This window comes from Equus asinus, chromosome 1 (assembly GCF_041296235.1).
Source record: "Equus asinus isolate D_3611 breed Donkey chromosome 1, EquAss-T2T_v2, whole genome shotgun sequence".
NCBI lineage: Eukaryota > Metazoa > Chordata > Mammalia > Perissodactyla > Equidae > Equus > Equus asinus.
This window is the reverse complement of record NC_091790.1, coordinates 153,447,139-153,468,592: the sequence shown is the minus strand read 5'-3', so window position 1 is coordinate 153,468,592 and position 21,454 is coordinate 153,447,139. Positions and strand designations below refer to the sequence as shown.

The 21,454-nt window shown below is 40.6% G+C and overlaps 1 long non-coding RNA gene across 1 annotated transcript in view; it reads left to right on the top strand.

The window, feature by feature from the left end:
* LOC139045320 (uncharacterized) overlaps positions 1–20,540 on the top strand; it is a 37,986-nt gene extending 17,446 nt beyond the window's left edge. Inside the window, exons 2-4 of the long non-coding RNA XR_011503436.1 lie at positions 17,310–17,422; positions 17,826–18,074; positions 18,775–20,540. This is a non-coding gene — a long non-coding RNA (uncharacterized lncRNA). The remainder of the gene's footprint in view (positions 1–17,309; positions 17,423–17,825; positions 18,075–18,774) is intronic.
* The last annotated feature ends 914 nt before the right edge of the window (positions 20,541–21,454 follow it).

The window sequence follows — 21,454 nt, the reverse complement described above, 5'->3', positions numbered from 1 at the left end:
CTATTTTTATTTTTAGAAAGAATTTTATTTTTCAATAAAATTTGCATAGAACTATTATGTATGTCTACCAGTTAAATAAAAACAATTTCTTGATCAACAAATATATATTCTTTAAAATTATATTTTTACTATACTAGTATCCTCTTTCAAGCTCCAAAGTGTCCTGGATGGTAAAATATGTTGTTATATATGGTTATCCTACCTACTTAAAGATCATCTCGCCTATAAAAGAGAAAATGCACCAGACAATTAAGAGGATGATTTTATTTAGGCTATTACAATAGGAAGAGTGTTGATCAAGAGGGATGTCTCAAAGGAAAGGGAGAAAGCCTAGATTGTATCATCTAATTTGGTAATATTCTGAGGTAGAAAAATATGCTTTGACACAATGAGAGGTAACAGCTTTTCTGAATTCTGTAAACACAGATAGACACAGATTCCTCTGGCTTCCGTTCTACAATTTCAGCCATGGATAAAGCGTGAACACAGAATTACACAACTCATTGAACCATACCAAAGAGCTGTTCTTTTCCTAGTAGCTGTGACTTCTTTATTGATTTCAGCTCAAAACAGACAAATACACAAATCAACAGAAGAGACTCATGTACCAGATTCTCTCTTGTCTTTTGGCCAATGGAGGCAAGATCTCTGTGAACCATCAGTCCACTTACAGAGATCACCAAATGGTCAGACCATAATATCAAAAGAAGCAGGCACCAGAAGAGCAGCCAGTACTCAAAGAGAATCCAGATCAAATCTTTACCAGGCTACCAGTGGTTGAATCTGTAGCACAAGCTCAGGAGTTGGACTCACCACTGGGCCCTGGGTCACCAGTCAGGTGCCCAGTGCAGAGGGCTCCGAGAGGTGTCGGTATTTAGGTAGAGTTAACGGGGACCTGACAGTGAGGTCCGATCCCACCCAAGTCACAGAACCAAAATTGAACGGGACAGAATGCACCCAAAATTAAAGAGATGATTTTATTTAGACTATAGCATTAGGGAGAACTTTCATGACTGTAGGATATCTCAAAGAAGAGGAAGGGGTCTGGGGTTTTATAGAAACAAGTGCTTTTCTGAAGAATTCCAAACAAGCACTTTTCTGAAGAATTCCTTCTATAACATCCAGATAAGCAGCTTTGCAGACTATTCTTTTGTTTTTGTTTTTGTTTTTTTTTGTTTTTTTTTAAAGATTTTTTTTTTTTTTTTCCTTTTTCTCCCCAAAGTCCCCCGGTACATAGTTGTGTATTCTTCGTTGTGGGTTCTTCTAGTTGTGGCATGTGAGACGCTGCCTCAGCGCGGTCTGACGAGCAGTGCCATGTCCGCGCCCAGGATTCGAACCAACGAAACACTGGGCCGCCTGCAGCGGAGCGCGCGAACTTAACCACTCGGCCACGGGGCCAGCCCCTTTGCAGACTATTCTTGAAGACCTGTTTTGCTGGGGAACTCCCCTCGAGACAGCTCATTTCATATTTAAACAGCATTCTTATAGAAAGTTTGAGTTGAAATCTGTATCTCTGGAGCTTCCACCCAGCTCATATTCCATTTTGGGAGGCAACTGGGCCGGATCTGATCCCTCCTTCACAAGACAGCTCTTCAGCTATTCGAGGAAATCAATCACCTCCAAAGCAAATCCTCTCCCTCCGGGCCAGACCTCTCCAGTTCCCTTCACTATTCCTCCACACTGTGCTTTCACTTGCTGTGATATAGTCTGTTTCATCCATACATTCATCTGTGTGGCAACCACCATCCCATGTGCTCGTCTAAGCACAAAGTAAAAACTGAAAAACATTTTTTGGGCAAACACTTCAAATAACTTGTGAATTGGGAATTAGGTTGATTTTGATATTATTTTTTACTTCTAAATTTAATTGTGGTAAAACACCCTGTCTTAATCATGTTTAAGAGTACAGTTCGATCGTGTTAAGTTTATTCACGTTGTTGTGCAACCAATCTCTAGAACTTTTCCATCTTTCCAAACTGAAACTCTATACTCGTTGAACAGCTCCCTACCTCCCCCTCCTCCAACCCCTGGCAACCACTAGTTCTCTTTCTGTTTGTCCATATTTGACTGCTCTATGTACCTTATATAAGTGGAGTCATACAGTAATTGTCTTTTCGTGACTGGCTTATTTCACTCAGGATAATCTTCTCAAGGTTCATCTATGCTGTAGCATGTGTTAGAATTTCCTTCCTTTTTAGGGCTGAGTAATAGTCCATTGTATGTATACATCACATTTTATTTATCCATTCATCTGTCGAGGGACACTTGGGTTGCTTGCACCTTTTGGTTATTATGAATAATGCCACTAAATCTTGATATTTTAAAGAGTAATTAAAAGCCTGATTGGCTGGAAAATACCAGGAGCTTCAAGTCATACATTATGCATCATTGATTCACTTATTCAATATTTGTTGCATACTTGCTGTGGGTAAGACACTATTCAAAGCACTGTAGGAGATACAAAGACGAATTCAATGGTAAATTTTACTCTCAATGGGGTCTGTGTCTAATAAACTTGATCATATACTCTTATCCTTATTAAATTATGCTCTCCTCTAAATAAAACCTGGCCATTTTTAAGTCTTAGTGAAAGAAAGAGAAAAAAAAAAAAAGAAAAAAAAGAGAGATCAAGGGAAGCAGCTGAGATCAAAGAGAAAAGAGGAATTTCCCAAAATGACATTTGGGAGACTTCTGAGCATGCACTTTTCCCCAGATGTGTGAATCCTTGTGCTCTGCTGTCTCAGGGTGCCTTGTGGGTTTCTCAGAAAGTCCTGGCACTTTCTGAACTAGCAAATTTGAACTTGTGGATACCCTAAGCTGGAGGATGTTGATGTTATCTGTTATTAGATAATATTGATCATGTAATTGATAATAGATAACCTAAAGTCATGGCAGTGTTCTGGGGGAGTGGGAGTAATGCTAAGAAGCAGATGTCCAAGAATGCTTCTGGAAAAGTAATTTATTGAGGAACAAGCACACGTGTATATGTTTGGAGTTTCCCATTTTGCACAGGCTGCTTTAAAAATCAGAGGAGACAGGGATTGCAGACATATATTTTGAAATGCTGCGTTGGTGATGACCCACTGATTCTACTGATAAATAAAGTTCCTCAATTCCAGAATCTCAGGCACATTACAGATTTTATGCATAGAGACTTGGTATTATTTTGCCTGTTTCACATTTTAAAATTGATTTTGATAATGATATGCTGCTTATTATTTACTCTTGTACTTTTGCACCAGCCCTTGGCCAGATGTGTGTCAAGTCCTGCCCCTTGGCTCAAATCCTTTTGGAAGAAGGCAGAATATAAAGGATAAACAGAAGCAAGCATTCTGTCCTGGTAACCCAAGGTCTTTCTCCAGAGTGTAGCCATGTGGCAGAGAGAGCTGTATGAGGAAAGCCACAGGACAGTGCCCAGGACATCTAACAACAAGACTCTCTGGCACAAAGCACCTTGGGGTCAACTCAGCATCCCCCTGAGTGTCTGCAAGCGCTAGGTGTGGTCTCTGCCCTCAGGGACCTTCCTGTCCAATTGGGAAAGCAGCTTTTGAAAGAACGTGAAACAATAACAAGCAATAGAGAAAAAAATTAAATGAAAAATTTTCTAATATGGGACATGACAGTTATCTTACTGGAACTGTGCTAATTTGTGGATCTTAAATTTATTCCTTCCATTGACCGACTCCACTCAGGAATCAAAATATCACGTAATTAAAATAAAGTAGCCAGGCCTGAGCACTCTTATGCAGCGCTCAAGCCAGGCTGGCCTGTGTGGAATGACATTTTATATTCTTGATAAATGATAATACTAGGTGGCACTTGTTATGAGCCCATTACAATTCTAAGGGCTTGACATGTAGTTCATTTAATCTTCACAACAACTCTAATACTGTTTTTAGCCCCAATTAAAAATGAGGAAACTGAGGCATGGAAAGTTTGAGTGACTCCACTAGGTTATTCACCGAATGAGTAGAAGAGTCCACGACTCTAAGGCCCACTCTGATAGCCGCCTCCCCGCCATTGTTACTCACAGGTGGGAGAAGCTTCCATTGCAGAGTCTTGTCTCTTAGTAATTAGCGTCTGGATTGTAAGATTTACTTATCCAGGGTGACTGGCACTCCTCGGTGCTCCTAAGACCTATGGCTCTGAGCAGTGAGAGATAACAGTGGCCCAAGAGGGCATGGGGAAGACCAACTTGGAGGCGACATTATAACATTATAAAGCAGAAGGTAATTTTGATATCAGGACATAGAAATTTAATAGATATTGGTCAATATTCAGGCAATTGTAAAATCAAAGCCAATGATCCTTTTTTCTATTTCTCAGAATATTCTTGCCTGAGATCCAGAGCAGAATCTCGGAGAAGCAGAAGAAACGGTCTCCCAGGCCAAGTTGGGGACCTGCGGACAAGCCCTTACTTAGTAACTCTCCTTCGATGCACACTCTCACTTAGGTCTCACACTGGCTGCATTTTGGCTTTATCCCCCAGCGACACACAGGAGAGGAAAACACAAATTTGCTGTTTGTGTTCCCATTAGCCTCAGGCCAAGCTCCTTGACTCCTGCTTCCCTTTTCCCAAGGCCATTGCTCTCCTCGTCTCCCTCCCCTGAGGTGTTACTGGAAAACTTTAGCTCGCCTCCTACTCTTACAGGCACTTTGAAGATAATTTATTAAAGCTAATTAAACTGAAAAGATTTACAATTCAACTCAACAAACATCAAGTTCCCACTGTATGCCAGATACTCTTCTAAACACTGGTAATGAGGGCAGAAAGATCTAGTACAGTGATGTACACTGAATATCAGCTTGATAAATATGTGTGTCATGAAGAGCACAGTCTTCACTCTCACGAGGCTCAGCATCTGATGGGAAAGGTAGACAGTGAAGAAGACCCCTCCTGCCCAGAGTGGGAATGACTGTGGAGAGAGGGAACCGCTCTTTGCTCAGGGACAAGGCTGTGTCTGGACAAATGCCTGAATTCAGGACAAGCAGGAGCCAAGTCCGATGAACAGTTGGGGGTGAGTGTGCCTGGAATGGGGAGGCACAGAACACGTGTTGCACTCAATTTTTTCAGCAGGACTAGAGGAAAGAAAGGTCTGTGAGGGGCAGAGGGGAGAGATGAGGTGGCAGAGTCAGGCAGGGGCCAGCTAGGGTGGTCTCATTTGCAATTTATCCTGGGGAGGCTTTGAAGGCATTTAAAATAGGGGAATGAATGATCAGATTTGTGATTTGGAGCTCTCTGGTAGCTGTTCAGAAGATGGAGAAGGTGGATGCCATAGGCTGAATGTTTGTGCCCGCCCAAAATTCTTATGTTAAATCCTAATGCCAAATGTGATGGCATTAGGGGGTGGGGCCTGTGGGATTCCTGCCTGTATAAAAGAGGCCCAAGAAAGACCCCTCACCCCCGCTTCCTCCTTGTGAGGTTACGGTAAAAAGATGGCCGATTATGAACCAGAAAGTGGGCCCTCACCAGACACAGAATCTGCTGGAAACTGGATCTTGGATTTCCCAGCCTCCAGAACTGTGAGAAATAAATTTCTGTTTACAGACCACTCAATCTCTGGTGTTCTGTTATAGCAGCCAGAACACACTAAGACAGTGGATTACGAACGTGGGGGCACAGGGCAGAAAACTGGTGGTAGAGACACACTGTCAAATTGCCCAGACAAGGAGAGGGTGTGACCAAGACAGTGCTGGTGGAGACAGGGTCAGAACCCAGAGACACTGAAGTGGTAGACTTGTTGAATGATGCAAAGTGGAGGCGTGTGGGCAGAACAGAGGGCATTAGGATCACTCTGAGGTTTTTTGCTTGAACACTTGGGAAGAGAGTGACAAACATCGCTTAGACAAATTGAGTAGATAGAGGAGTAGGTTTGAGAAAATCAGATAAGTCTTATCATGCTGTGCTGAAGCATCTATGACACTTTCAAAGGAGGTGTCCTGGAGGTAATTGGATCTGCTATTTGATGATAATGAAGGTGATGAGCATGGTGATGACGATGTCATCAGGAAGTGGAAAGGCGGAGTAATCAAGTGTACTCTATTCTTTTTTTTATTGTGGTAAAATATGCATTACATAAAATTTGCTATCTTAATCACTCTCAAGTGTATATTTCCCTAATAATTAGTGATGTTGCGCATCTTTTCATATACTTCTTGGTCATTTGTATATCATCTTTGGAAAACTGTCTATCCAAATCCTTTGCCCATTTTGTTGTTGAGTTGTAGAAGTTTTTTATACATTCTGAATATTAACCCCTTATCAGATATATGAGTTGCAAATATTTTTCTCTCAATCCATCGGTTGCCTTTTCACTGTGTTGAATATATCCTTTGATGCATAGGAGTTTTTAGTTTTGATGTTGTCCAGTTTGTCCATTTTTACTTTTGTTGCCTGTGCTTTTGGTGTCATATCCAGGAAACTCTTGCCATATCCAATATAATGAAGCTTTTCCCCTATGTTTTCTCCTAAGAGTCTTATGGTTTCATATACACTTTTCTTTAAGAAACTTGACTGTGTAGGAAAGGAGAAAGGAGAATCTAAAGCAAAGGGTAGATTATTTTGAGAAGAGCAGAGGAGATTCATACTTATAAGCTAAGAGGAAAGTGCCAGAATTTAGGTAGAACTTGAAATATACAACAAAGGGATTGATGAGTGGATCAAGATCTCAGAGATCATGGAGGTGTGTGTGTGGTGTGGGGGTGTGGGGGGACTGTATCCAGAGACCAGAGGAAAGGAGTCATGCAAGATATCCTGTCAGATGGCTTCCGTTTTCTCTGTGAAGCAGTCCCCATGTCATTTAACGAGAGTAAGGAAAGGCGCAATGGTGAATGGTGAAGGCTTGGAAAAAGTGCTGAGCAGACAGGAGAGGGAGCTGACCACCGGCTTGTTAGAAGAACTGTAAAGCACATTCAGTTGATGCATGTGAAGTGATGCTGATACCAACCCTATAGCTTATCATACGGTCTCTAGCAGCTCAGGTGGAGACTGGCAGCTCAGGCTGTTTGGATTGAATTCGTGTAATGGTTTTTATCTCAAACATATTTTTCATTTTTAGAAGTTTAATTTGGGTCATTTAAAATACGCTTCATGTCTCCGTTTAATATGCGCATACTTTTGTCTACCTTCTTAAACATAATGTTTGAATATCCTTGTCTATTAATTCTATCATAAATGTCATTTCTGGGTCAGTTTCTGTTAACTGATTTTTTTCTCCTCATTATGGGCCGTGTTTTCCCACTTCTTTGCCTGCCTGGTAATTTTTTTATTTGATGCTAGGCATGGTGGATTTTAATTTGTTAGCGCTAGATATTTTTGAAAATTTAAAAAAATACTCTTGACTCGTGTTCTGAGATGCAGCTTAGTTACTTGGTGATACTTTGAGCTTTTGGGGCTTGCTTTTAAGCTTTACTAGGTGGAACTGAACAGCCTTTAGGGCTAATTTTTCACCACTACTGAGACAAGACCAGTCAGAGAACTCTATCCAATGCCTACGTATTACAAAGCTTTTCTACTCTAGATGGTAGGATTATGAATTATTCCTGGCCCAATATGAGTTACAAGGACTGTTCTGTCTGCTCATTTTGGTTAGTTCTCTCCCCGGCTTTGGGTAGTATCATCACATGCATGCACTGATTAATACTCAGCCGAAGACAAGGGGAACCCTCTGCTGATTTCTGGAGCACTCTTTCTTTGCGGCTGTCTCTTCTCTGCCCTGCAGACTCAAGCTTCTTGGCGTCCTAGACTCGCAACCCCATCTCCGCGATTCAAGGAGACTTCCAGATTCTGCCTGGGTTCTCCTTTCCTGAATTATAGCTGCCAGGGGGAGAGCTGGGATGATCATAGGGTCCATGCCGCTATTATCCGTTCTCTCAGGGACCATTATCCTGCATGCCTGATGTCCAATGTTTAAAAACTGTTATTTTTATATATTTTGTCTGATTGTTTAGTTGTTTAAGGTGGGAGAGTAAATCTGGATCTGGGGTCTGTCACTCCATCTGGTCTGGAAGTAGAAATTCAGTATAAGGATATTACAGAGTAACAGTTTCAAAGGGAGAAGGAGACAACCTGGTACAAGGCACCAGTAGGTATGGAGTTTGGGCTGGTTGGGAAAAGTGATAAAGAAACAAGGGGCCCATACAAAACAACATAATTCTTCAGTGAGACGGGAGAAGAGATGTGGTAATGGAACAGGAGAACCGGAGAACTGGGATATACTTTCCAAAAATATAGGAATGGTACCTGTTTTGTTAACTGATGTATCTCCAGCATGTAGAACAATGCCTGGCACATAGCACACATCAATAAATATTTGTGGAATGAATGAATGAATGGAGAAGAGGTAATGGCCGGAGAGTAAATGTTATTAATTTAAGAGTTCAGAGTGGAGCATTTCTAGGTGATGACAAGGAGCGATATTTGGTTATGAGGATGAGTAGAAGACGTGGTGTGGAGATAAAGTTGACTGTATTGAGGACAAAGGATTATGAGGACATGGACATCTCTGAAGGAGAGAGAAGGTTTAGAAGGGGTGATGGAGAAAATGATTCTGAACATAGTGATAAAGTACTTCATTAATGTGAGCTGGTGATCCAATATCAGTAAGGAGATTTAGATAGAAAGGAAGTTACATCCCATAAAGTAGGATTCCAGAGGGAATAGTGAAGAGGTTTAGAAGTATGGATCAGGGGTGAAAAGACTCAGAGCAGTAACAGAACGGAGAGAAAACAGTTGATTGTAGGGGCTTACATTAGGAGTGGTGACCGAAGATGTTAGGGATAAAAAGTGTGATGAGATTAAATAGTTTTAAATATATTGACACAGAAAAATTAAGCATAAAAGAATGGAAAACAATATACCACATAAACGTAAGTCTAAGAAAGCTGGTGTGGCTATATTAATATCAAAGTCAACTTCAAGACAAGGAGTATTATCAGAGATAAAGAAGGTGACTTCATAAGGATAAAACAAATTTAATTTAGATATTTAAGTTTCTTCTCTTGTGACTTACATAGAGTTGAGTCTTGCTTTTCTATCACTCTGCCAATCTCTGCCTTTTCTTTGGTTTGGTTCATTTACATTTAATGTATATTGGTATAGTTGGATTTAACTCTACTATCTTGATACATGTCCAGACAAACACAGCCTCAAGTGTTAGTTTTACCAGTTCCTAGTCGCCTAACCTTGGGTAATTGACTTAACCTTTCTGACCGCTAATGTCTTCATCTGTGCAGTATAGAAAAGGGTTGCTGTGATAACTATAGACACTGAATGTAAAGCACAAGCCACATGGTAGGAGTCCGACAAATTATGGCTATTACATTAAAGTACCATTTCAGTAACTCTCTATTCTCATTTTTTATGATAAAGATCTTTAACTCTAGCCTGAAAACATAGTACAGCAGCATTCTAGACATAATTTGTAAAAAAATTTATTGAAGTGAAATTCATATAATGTAAAATTAGCCATTTTTAAATGGACAATTCAGTGGCATTTAGTACATTCATGATGTTGTGTAACCACCACCTCCATCTAACTCCAAAAACATTTTCATCACCCCAAGAGGAAAGCCTGTACCCATTAAGCAGTTGCTCCTCCTCTCTTTAGCCCCTGCCAACCACCAATCTGCATTCTATTTCTATAGATTTACCTACTCTGAATATTTCAACTAAATGGCATCATACAATATTGACTTTTTGTGTCTGGCTTCTTTCACATAGCATAAGGCTTTCAAGGTTCATCCATGTTGTAGCATGTACCAGTACTTCATTCTTTTTTATGACTGAATAATGTTCCATTGCATGGATATACCACAATTTGTTTACCCATTCATCTGTTGATGGATATTTGGGTTATTTATGGTCTTCTATAATGTGAAAGATGGGAAAACTCTCAAGAGGAAAAAATAAACAAAAAACCTAGGAAAACCACAGACTTATAAATCCTTAGAGCTTTAAGGTACTTAGAAGAACACCTAGTCTAACCACATCATTTTTCAGATGAATGAGGCCCAAGCTCACCCAGATAGTTTTCAGCAGAGCTAAGATTAGAACTTGGGGTCTATGCTCCTGGTCTTTCCACAAAGTAAATAACAGAATAAAATTATCTTAGGAAAAGCCCCTTGAATGAGTCCTATCATTCAAGGAAAACAGACTAAGAGGGAAATGTCTGAATAACGGTCCTGCCAAATGTGGAAGCAACAGCAAATTCATTTCTATTTTGGACTTTGTATATCAAGACATCAAAGAATTACAATCTTGAAAATGCTTAGTTTACCCTCTTATGACTCAACTTTGTAGTTTTCCCAGAGGCAGATCCTGAGACAAAGAATTGGGTGCGAGGAGTTTATTTGAGAAAGTGTAGAGAATACTCGTAGAATAGTAGAGAAGTAATACAAAGATGGGAAGGTGGACAAAAAAGGCTCCACTGTTAAGTCTGCTGCCATAGTGGGAACTGGAGCTGAATCTTACAGGAAATGTAAAATGCAAAACACACAGAGAATTATCCCACCCAAGGGGCAAGGGAACCAGGGTATTTACACCAATTATCCAAGCATCATTAGTTGATGGCTGCTCCCAGAGGGGTTCCCTGGCACTCTACTTGGCCAGGGCAGTGGGTAGAATGTCTTTTGCACTTTTGGAAAAATAATCCTAAGGCACAGAGGTGCAGATCCTGGCAATTGGAGGTCGGCCAGGACACACCACAAGGTCTGAGGGCTACAGGTAGGGCACTGACAGCATCTGCTAGAGACTTCTGCCAAGACCAAAAATGAGTAAACACAAGAATATTTGGTTACTCAGTACATCCTAGATAATTATCAAAATAGTGGGATTAGAGAAAACATTTCTCATTTTAAGATTTGTTAAATAAAACTCCATGGAAAGCTGTACCTTAGCTTCTAAATTTCTTCAAAATCCCTTCAATCCTGGATCAATCTTAGAAAATATAAGTTAGTGAGTAAAAAAGACGAGGGAGCTGAAATGTTGATATTAAGAAAGAAAAAGAAAATCTATTTCAAAAGCATTTTTGCAAAAAAAAAAGAATTTTGCAGGTGAAATGGGTTTATTACCATTTAAATTTTTCAAAGAGCAAATAATGGGAAAAGGAAAGTTTTAATGTAGACTCCATAATGTAGCTAGGAAGAGTGTCATCAGATAAAATGAGAACCCCTGGGACCAACTGTAGGGTCTATTAAGTCTTGACCATGTTGAGAAAGATCAAGATTTCAAGGTCAAGAAAGGAAAAGAATATTCTTAATGGTTTTATTGATTGTTTTCCCTTACAGCTAGTCTTTTGTTATGCATACATCTGACAATAGGAAGCCATTATTTTCTCGTAGAGTGATTTTGTGAGCTGATAAAATTAGAGGATTTTGCAGGCTGGTTACTGAACACAGGTCAGTAAGCTCAGAAATGCACACAAACCAAATGACTCTTGGCTCAGGAGGGAATCTAGAAAGTCACATGTTAGAAAGTAGGACCAAAAAATAAAAATAATTGTTACCTATGTCAGAAAAAACCTGGTAATTTGCTGATGCACAAACACTCCTAAGGCTGGAGTGAAATTTCTCCTTCCCTTTATGAGCTCACTCCTAAGGCTGGAGTGAAATTTCTCCTTCCCTTTATGAGCTTACTTCACCACAAATAAGAAATATCTGTGGTTACCAGGTGCAGGAGCTGTCAACACTAAAGTGTGTGGCATTTAGAATAGATTTGGAAAGTGACAGGAAAATTCACTGCAGGGTAGCAAGAGAGAAAAGGGCAGAGCTCACTGCCTTAGTACTTAACAGAGTATGACCTTGTCCATTGGTGCCAAAAAATGATGACAATACAAATAGGGCTTTAGGAGGAAGCAGAATGCAGCGGGGAAAGCACTAGAATAGAAATCAGGAGAATGTGTTTCGAGGTCTGGCACTGCTGGATGAGTCAATTCTCTAGGCCTCAGTTTTCTCAACTCTAAATTGATAGGTATGACAGGGAGTTCCGAAGATGTATCTTCCCCATGAAGCTATGTGATTCTCAGTTGGTTCTGAAAGCTCAGACAAGCTGTTTCTGAAAAAGAGAGAGAGATTTGGTTGATTAGTTTATTAATGCATTTAAACTATCACTTACTGGAGAAGGAGGAGTTTAAAGGGCAATGTTAGTGCAGATGTTAAAAGATGGAGCCATGGGGCTGGCCCTGTGGCTGAGTGGTTAAGTTCGCGTGCTCCACTGCAGGCGGCCCAGTGTTTCGTTGGTTTGAATCCTGGGCGCGGACATGGCACTGTTCATCAAAGCCATGCTGAGGCAGCGTCCCACATACCACAACTAGAAGGACACACAATGAAGAATATACAGCTATGTACTGGGGGCTTTGGGGAGAAAAAAAATAAAATAAATAATCTTAAAATAAATCTTAAAAAAAATAAAATAAAATCTTAAAAAAAAAAAGATGGAGGCAAGAGATTCAAGGGAGATGGTGGCATAGGAGGACTCTGAACTCACCTCCTCCTATGGACATAACAATATATAACTACTATTGGAACAATTACCCCTGAAAGAGAACTGAAAACTGGATGAAAAGAACCCCCACAACAAGGGACAGTGCCGAATGAGGTGGAAGAGGCAGAAATTCCTTTCTGGAGAGGAAAAAGATGTGCCATGGTGCTTCACAACCAGGAGCAATCTTAAGATACAAAGCTTTTCCTGGAGGAGTAGGGGATCAGTGGGAGAGCTTTGCCACAATAAGCAGCTTTTGGACTCAACACAACCAAGATGAGTGTCATAATATCTGTCTTTGCTAGTAATTAACAACAATGGAGAATACCCCCCAGAAAAGCTATCAGACATAAGAGAAAGAAAAGCCTGCTCTTGAAGGGCTCATGCACAAATTCATCTGTTTCAGAAAGCAACCTAAAATCACCAGAAAGAAAGGTACATAGTCCTTTGGTGAAAAGAGACTCACTTAATAAGCTCTGGGCACATCTTGGCAAGAGATGACACCTCCCCAGGCTAGAACCACCTCCCCATGGACCGAGACATTCATGGCAACCATTATTGTGACCTAGTACAGGTGTGCTGACACAGATGCTGGCAGATGCCATTAGAGTTCTCACCTGACCTGTTGGTACAGGAGTCTGCCCCACCCACTTGAGCACCTATTTAATCCAGCTCAGCCAGGGCAGGCAGCCCACCCTAGGGACTGGCCGCATCCAACAGCAAGCCCTTGGGCAACATGTGGGTCCACATAGGCAGGGTGTGTGGGACCTCTGCAGTGGGGTGAGTGGGTCTGCCTCTCCGGGGCAGGGCGAACACGAGGGGCAGGGTGTGTGCAAGGGGTGTGCCTGCATTGGTGGATTGTGTAGGGCCTCTTCAGTGGGGTAAGTGTGTCCACTTCAGTGTGTTAGGGCATGAGCATGGGGCAGGACTGTACTGACAGTGTGTGGGCCTACGGATGGTGGGGCTTTTCAGCTGCAGCAGACTTGTGCTTCTCAAAAAACCACATAGAAGATCGGCCCCACCTTCTAAAACCCGAAACAATTGTGTGCTGCCATGCCTGGGGCATGCCTCCACTCAGAGCAGGGTGAGTGAGGGAGCATGACTGCAAGGGCCAAGCCGAGGAGGCAGCAAAGTGGGGTCAGTTGTTCCAGAAGGAAGTTCTAAGGATGTGGAGCTGATGTCCTGTAACTGAAAAAGAAGGTTCAGGTGAGCACCATGAGTCCTCAGCACATCTAAGAAAAGGAGTTAATTCCTTTTCTTTAAAGAAAAGTTAATATTCTCTGCAGTTTGATGATGCCAGAAATATAAAAGATTATAAGAGAATACTACAAAAAACTATATGCCAACAAACTGGATAATCTAGAAGAAATGTATAAATTCTTAGAAGCATACAACCTTCCAAAACTGGACCAAGAAGAAGTAGAGAATTTGAATAGACCAGTAAGGCAATCACCAGCAAGGTGATCCAAACTGTGATCAAAAACCCCTCAAAAAATAAAAGTCCAGGACCAGATGGCTTCTCTGGTGAATTCTACCAAACATTCAAAGAAGACCTAATACCTATCCTTCTCAAACTCTTCCAAAAAATTGAAGAGGAGGGGAAGCTTCCTAACTCTTTCTACGAGGCCAAAATTACCCTGATACCAAAACCAGACAAGGACAATACAAAAAAAGAAAATTACAGGCCAATATTACTGATGAACATCAGTGCAAAAATCCTCAACAAAATACTAGCAAATCGAACACAACAATACATTAAAAAGATCATAAACCATCATCAAGTGGGATTTATTCCAGGGATACAGGGGTGGTTCAACATCTGCAAATCAATCAACGTGATACACCACATTAACAAAATGAAGAATAAAAATCACATGATCATAACAATAGATGCAGAGAAAGCATCTGACAAGATACAGCATCCATTTATGATAAAAACTGTGAAAAAAATGGGTATAGAAGGCAAGTACCTCAACATAATAAAGGCCATATATGACAAATCTTCAGCTAATATTATACGCAAAGGAGAAAAACTGAAAGCTTTCCCTCTAAGAACAGGAACCAGACAAGGATGCCCACTTTCACCACTCCTATTTAACATAGTATTGGAAGTCCTAGCCAGAGCAATCAGGCAAGAAAAAGAAATAAAAGGGATCCAAAATGGAAAGGAAGAAGTGAAATTATCATTATTTGTAGATGACATGATTTTATATATAGATGACCCTAAAGAATCCACCAAAAAACTTTAAGAAATAATAAATGGATGTACGAAAGTTGCAGGATAAAAAATCAACATACAAAAATCAGTTGCATTTTGGTGGCAGCCCTCTGGCCTAGTGGTTAAGTTTGGCACGCTCTGCCTCAGTGGCTGAGGTTTGGCTCCCAGATGCGGACCTACCCCACTCATCAGCGGCCATGCTCTGGTGGCCACCCACATACAAAACAGAAGAAGACTGGCACAGATGTTAGCTCAGGGCAACTCTTCCTCATCAAAAAAACCCAAAAAACAAACAAACAAAAAACCAGTTGTGTTTCTATACACTAACAATGAAGTAGCAGAAAGAGAAATTAAGAATGCCATCCCATTTACAATTGCAACAAAAAGATTAAAATACCTAAGAATAAATATTACCAAAGAAGTGAAAGACTGGTACTCTGAAAACTATAAAACATTATTGAAAGAAATTGAAGACACAAGGAAATGGAAAGATAGTCCAAGCTCCTGGATTGGAAGAATTAACATAGTTAAAATGCCCGTACTTCCTAAAGCAATCCACAGATTCAATGCAATCCCCATCAAATTTCCTGTGATATTTTTCATAGAAATAGAACAAAGAATCCTAAAATTTATATAGAACAACAAAAGACCCTGAAAAGTCAAAGGAATCCTGAGAAAAAAAGAACACAGCTGGAGGTATCACACTCCCTGATTTCAAAATATACTACAAAGCTATAGTAACCAAAACAGCATGGTACTGGTACAAAAACAGACACACAGATCAATGGAATAGGATTGAGAGCCCAGAAATAAACTCATACATCTATGGACAGCTACTTTTTGAGAAGGGAGCCAAGAACATACAATAGAGAAAGGAAAGTTTCTTCAATAAATGGTGTTTATCGAATAATAAATGGGAAAACTGGACAGCCACATGCAAAAAAATGAAAATAGACCATTATCTTTCACCATACACAAAAATTAATTCAAAATGGATTAAAGACTTGAATATAAGACCTGAAACCATAAAACTTCTAGAGGAAAACATAAGCAGCATGCTCTTTAACATCAGTCTCAGCAGCACATTTTTAAATACCATGTCTGACAGGCAAGGGAAACAAGAAAAAACAAACAAATGGGACTACATCAAACTGAAAAGCTTGTGCACGGCAAAGGAAACCATCAACAAAGTGAAAATACAATCTAATAATTGAGGGAAATATTTGCAAACCATATATCTGCTATGGGGTTAATATCCAAAATATATAAAGAACTCATACATCTCAACAACAGAAAAACCAAATAACCTGTTAAAAAATGGGCAAAAGATCTGAACAGACATTTTTCCAAAGAATATATACAGATGGCCAACAGCACATGAAAAGATGTTCAACATCACTAATTATTAGAAAAATGCAAATCAAAACTACAATGAGATATCGCCTCATGCCCGTCAGAATGGCCCTAATTAACAAGACAGGAAATACCAGGTGTTGGAGAGGATGTGGAGAAAAGGGAACATACACTCCTGGTGGCAGTGCAAACTGGTGCAGCCACCATGAAAAACAGTAGGCAGATTCCTCAAAAAGTTAAGAATAGAACTACTATAGAATCCAGCTATTTCACTGCTGGGTATTTATCCAAAGATCATGAAAACACAAATCCATAAAGATACATGCACCCCTATGTTCATTGCGGCATTATTCACAATAGCCAAGACTTGGAAGCAACTTAGGTGCCTATCAAAGGATGAATGAGAAGATGTGGTATATATACACAATGGAATACTATTCAACCATTAAAAAAAGATGAAATCTTGCCATTTGCAACAACATGGATGGACCTTGAGGGTATTGTGCTAAGTGAAATAAGTCAGAGGGAGAAAGTCAAATACCATATGATCTCACTCATAAATAGAAGATAAAAACAATGACAAACAAACACGTAGAGAAAGAGGTTGGGTTCGTGGTTACCAGAGGGGAAGGGGGGAGGGAGGAGGATGAAAAGGGTGACTGGGCACATGTGTGTAGTGATGGATGGTAATTAGTCTTCGGGTGGTGAACATGATGTAATCTACATAGAAATTGAAATATAATGATGTACACCTGAAATTTATATAATGTTATAAACCAATGTTACCTTAATAAAAACAAAACAAAATAAAAAAAATTGATGAAAGAAATTGAAGATGACATAAATGAGAAAAAAATAAAAAGATGGAGCCAGACTACCTGGGTTTAGATCCTGGCTCTAACACTGACTTACTTTATAATTCTAGGCAAATCACTCAAGTGTTCTGTGCCCAGCTTCCCTATGTATAAAAAAGGTTTAATAGTAGTCCCTACTCCAAAAGATTGTTATGAGCAACAAATGAATTAGTACATTATGACAGAAAATAATTATTACGTTATGTGCTCACCAGAATGGATTGATTCTCTCTTTTTCCTGGGAACCACAGCTAGGCTACATTTCCCAGTATCCTTTGCAGTTTTTAAAGGCCATGTGACTGGGTTCTGGTCAATGGTATATAGGGAATAACTAATGTATGCTATTTTTAAATCTGGCCCATAAAGACCTCCTGTGTGGTTCTCTACGGCTCTCTTTCTCCTGCAGAAGAACCAGCAGAGGATTCCAAGGTTCTAAGAGGTGATGGGACCACAAGACGGAAGGACCCTTTCCAGACACCTATCAGACTTCACATGAGAAAGAAAGAAACTTCTGTTGAGGTAAGTCATTGAGATTTGGAATTTACAGGCTACAGCGGCTAGTGAGTCCTCTAACTAACATAACATGTCAAACAATTAGCAGAGTGTCTGGCACAGAATTGAGGTGTGAGTGTCAAGTAGTGTTTAGACTTACCAGAGAAGGGACCTGCTAGTGGATAGAACCACCAGGGTGTGTTTTGAAAACAGACAGTAACCTGGTGTGGCTGGAGGACAGGTTGCCTGGAGGATATTGGGCATAAATTGTGAGAAGGAAGATTGTGGTCACATCATAGAGGGCTCTGAATACCAGGCTAACGAACTTGGAGGTTATCCAATAAACAATAAGGAGCTAGTAAAGGAATGAGAACTGTGCTAATGTTGCCTAGAAAAGGATGTTCAGAGCTGTAATTTTGGATTGTTTTAGTTTGGATTCCCCCAAAGCAGGCTCTGAAGGAAGACTCAAAAGCAAGTACTTTACTTGGGAGGTGATCCCAGGAAGCCCAGTGATGAAATGGGGAAGTGACAGTGGAAGAGAGGAAAACCAATGAACGGTATGTTAATGAACTGATCACTGCTGTGGACAATGGGGGCTCAGTCCCACTGGGCACCCTTGGAGGACCACGTGGACTATGACTCAGAATTGCCTCCCATGAAGAGGGAGAAAAGGAGGGAGGTATGTATCTAGAAGCAAATAAGGTCTGTCTACAAGGCATGAACTCCCTAGCACTTTCAGCCTACTCACATGCTGACAGAGCTCTCTCCCTACCCCAAACATGCCCTCCCCTAAGAGAGACAAGAGTCAGATTGGCTCATAGGGGAACTTGGACAATGAACTTGGATTGAATGGAGAGGATATGGGGCGGGCACTGACAATATCTGTCACAATTCAACCACACCCTCTTCTTCACCCCTCTATTTCTAGGTCCCTCCTTTCCTATGATCTATTAGCAGTTGATTGTGGGAGGAGTGTGATGATACAAGGCACAGACAAAGGCTTGGGAATCCAGTAAACCTGGCTTCTAATCATGCCTCCACCTCTCATTGACCTTGGGCAAGTTACTCACCCTCTCTAAGCCCCAGTTTCCCCATCTGTAAAATAGAGTTAAAAATATCTAACAATAAAAACTCACTAGTGTCATATATAAAGAATTAGCAATGCTAGCTCTCTTCTCCTCCCTCTACGTTCTGGAAGCTACCTTCTGTGACATAAAGGGAGAGCCTTGATGTAGAGAGGATGGGATGAGGAGATGAGGAGCGGAGAGTGCTACATGGTAGTGTGGTAACCAGATCTATTATTCTTACTTCTGGAAAGGCTGCTACTGTACAACATTCATTTATTTATTCATTCATGTGTTTGGTTTTACCATTTTTAGGGAAGGCCACGAAGCTGGGACAGGATGAAGGAGAAAGCATAGGACTGGATTAGACTTCCCAGGAATCTGTGCATAGATGTCAACTGCCAAGAGCTAAGCAGACCTGAATAGGGCAAGAGGTCCTGGGGCTGAAACCATTGAAATGGCTGAGACATGCTCCCTGTGATGTGACTTCACGCCCTGTGACCCACAGTATTCAATAAGACCCCAAAACTCATGCTATGCTGAGTGTAATTAGGTTTCCTGTAGAAGCCAGCAGTGAGGTGTTCAAGTCAGCTTAAGGCTGAACCAAAGTGGCCCATAAGGACTGAATTCGTGAGACAGAGGAGATTAGGGAAAAAATAAGGTCTGGGTTTGCAAAAATTATGAGGAGGATGGAAATGCAGTTACAGCTTGTGACTGTGATGTTTGAATTCGTTCTCACACAGTAAATAAGTAGAGAAGTAAAACCACCTAGATGTGTGTTAGTTGGCATCCTCTGAGAAGGAGATGCCAAGACGCAATGAAACATGTGAGAAATTTGTTAGAAGAAACATCGGCGACAGAAAATGAGGAGGGAGCCAGGAGAGGCTGGGAGAATCATCAGACCTGGATGCCCCGAGTGCAGGAGAGAGAGAAGGAAGGAAGACTGTGTGGGTGGAAGTGTCTTAGACAGCAGTGCAAGGAAAGTTTGGCACTGCCACCAGGAATTCCTCCAGCCAAAGTCACCTGATAGAGGATTCCCATGTCTCCTACAAATGTGCCTGCCTTGTTATCTCTGTCACAAAAAAAGGGGAGAAGAAGGTGACTATGCTTTTTGCTAGTGTCACCAGATTAACACAAAAAACATCACCTAGCTGAAAATAGTGACCCAAGGAGGAATATAAAATACACATAAACGCACACACCAACACCCCCCCATCTTCTTTATTTTACCCCAGTTTACACCTTCTCTGTGGTTCTGTCACACCATTGTCCCAGGCTTGTGTAATTTTCTTGATGAAAATGTTTAATAACATGCCCATGTCAATTTCCTGCTTTTGATACTGTGCTATAGTTACGTAAGATGTTGTCACCGGGGGAAGCTGAGTGAAGGTATGCCTACTATTTTTGCAACTTCTTGTTAGTCTATAATTATTTTTAAATTAAAAGTTAAAAAAATGTTTAATACAGAACCCCAAATATGAGTAAGCCTACTGGTTTTAAGAACCCACATAATAAACAAAGAACGAAAGCCCTAATTATGCAGGAGGATGTTGAAATAAACGATTTTGAAGGAAATGATGAAAAGTGAATGCGATGCCACAAGAACAACAGGCCTAAGGGAATATGCTTTTCACCTTCAGAGACAAGACTGCAAACCTAGCAGAGCGGAGAGCTTAACATATCCTGGTTTTCCTGCTGCACGTGGGGTTGAAAAGCACGCGCAGTGGATTGAAAATCACAACTATCCTGCCAAGCGCAGCAGGCTAGCGTTTCCTGGAATCTGGTCTTATTTGGAGCCATACAAGCTGCTGCTTTCTGAAAGGAGGAAACTGAAAACAACAACAAAAGCAGAATTTCTCTTTTATTCCCGACTGGAAGAAAGAAAATCAGGACCATGAGCTATCCACCGCTGATGTCACGTTTGTCTTTATACGTGACGATTCCATTCACCACACCTCTTCTCTGTTGTGTGGAAGCTCCATCTTACCTCGTCTGCTTCCACCAAGCCAACTCCATGCCTTTTATTCAGGCAAAGGCCTATGTTTACTCAATTATTAGGAATTAAAGAGGTTTAGAACTGTGAGAACATTTTTATTGGGTCAGTTTTTTATTTTAATTAATTTTTTAAGCGTATTTCTCTTGAGACTTTGTTTTTAATGTTGTGCCTGTACCTCCGTTTCCCCCCAGGCCTGTTACTTAAATTGTACATGATCCTATAGCATGGCGATTTTTAGTAACACCTCTGCCAGGTTACTGTTTCTTGTTGTAAATTAGCATTTCCTTGGTTACTAAAATCATTCTTTCTTTTGTTTTCTGGCCACTTGTATATCTCTCTTTATATCCCTGTTGTTGTGACACGCATGTCATAACTTTCACCCATTTTTCTCTTGGCTTATTTGTCTTTTTCTAATGTGTATGAGGTTTTAAAAAATATATTCTCAACATGTTAACATATCTTACAACTGCTGCCTCTTTCCACGCCTGCTTGCTTTCACGTCGCGTGGTGCTGGGGTTATTGGGATCTGGCCAAGGGGATATTGAAGTGGGGACATATTTCATTTGGATTTAGTGCGTTGTGTTTATGTGGTTTGCAGTCACTTCCACATAGTACAGTAAAGTTATTGTGGGACATCCTGGTGTAGGAGTGGCTTTCAGGAATACTTCTGTTTGTTGTGTCGACTGACCTACTATTGTGACACAGAGGTTTGGGGCCAGAGGTCGTACCGCGATACGAATGTGTTCTAGTTTCCCAGCACTAGAAGTATGTAAGAGAGGAGAAATAAACTTTGAAATTCACAGAGCCAGAACCTAGTCTGTGGAAAATCCTTCCAATGGCCGGACAGGTAAATTATAAACGGAGGATTGGGTTCTCATTTACACCTGGAAGTTCTTATTTGTCATAATAAATCACTAGGTCAATACACAGTCAATCACTACAAGAACTTGGATGACAAATTGGTTTATGAGTTTCTCCAGTTTAAAGAGTATTTAAGAG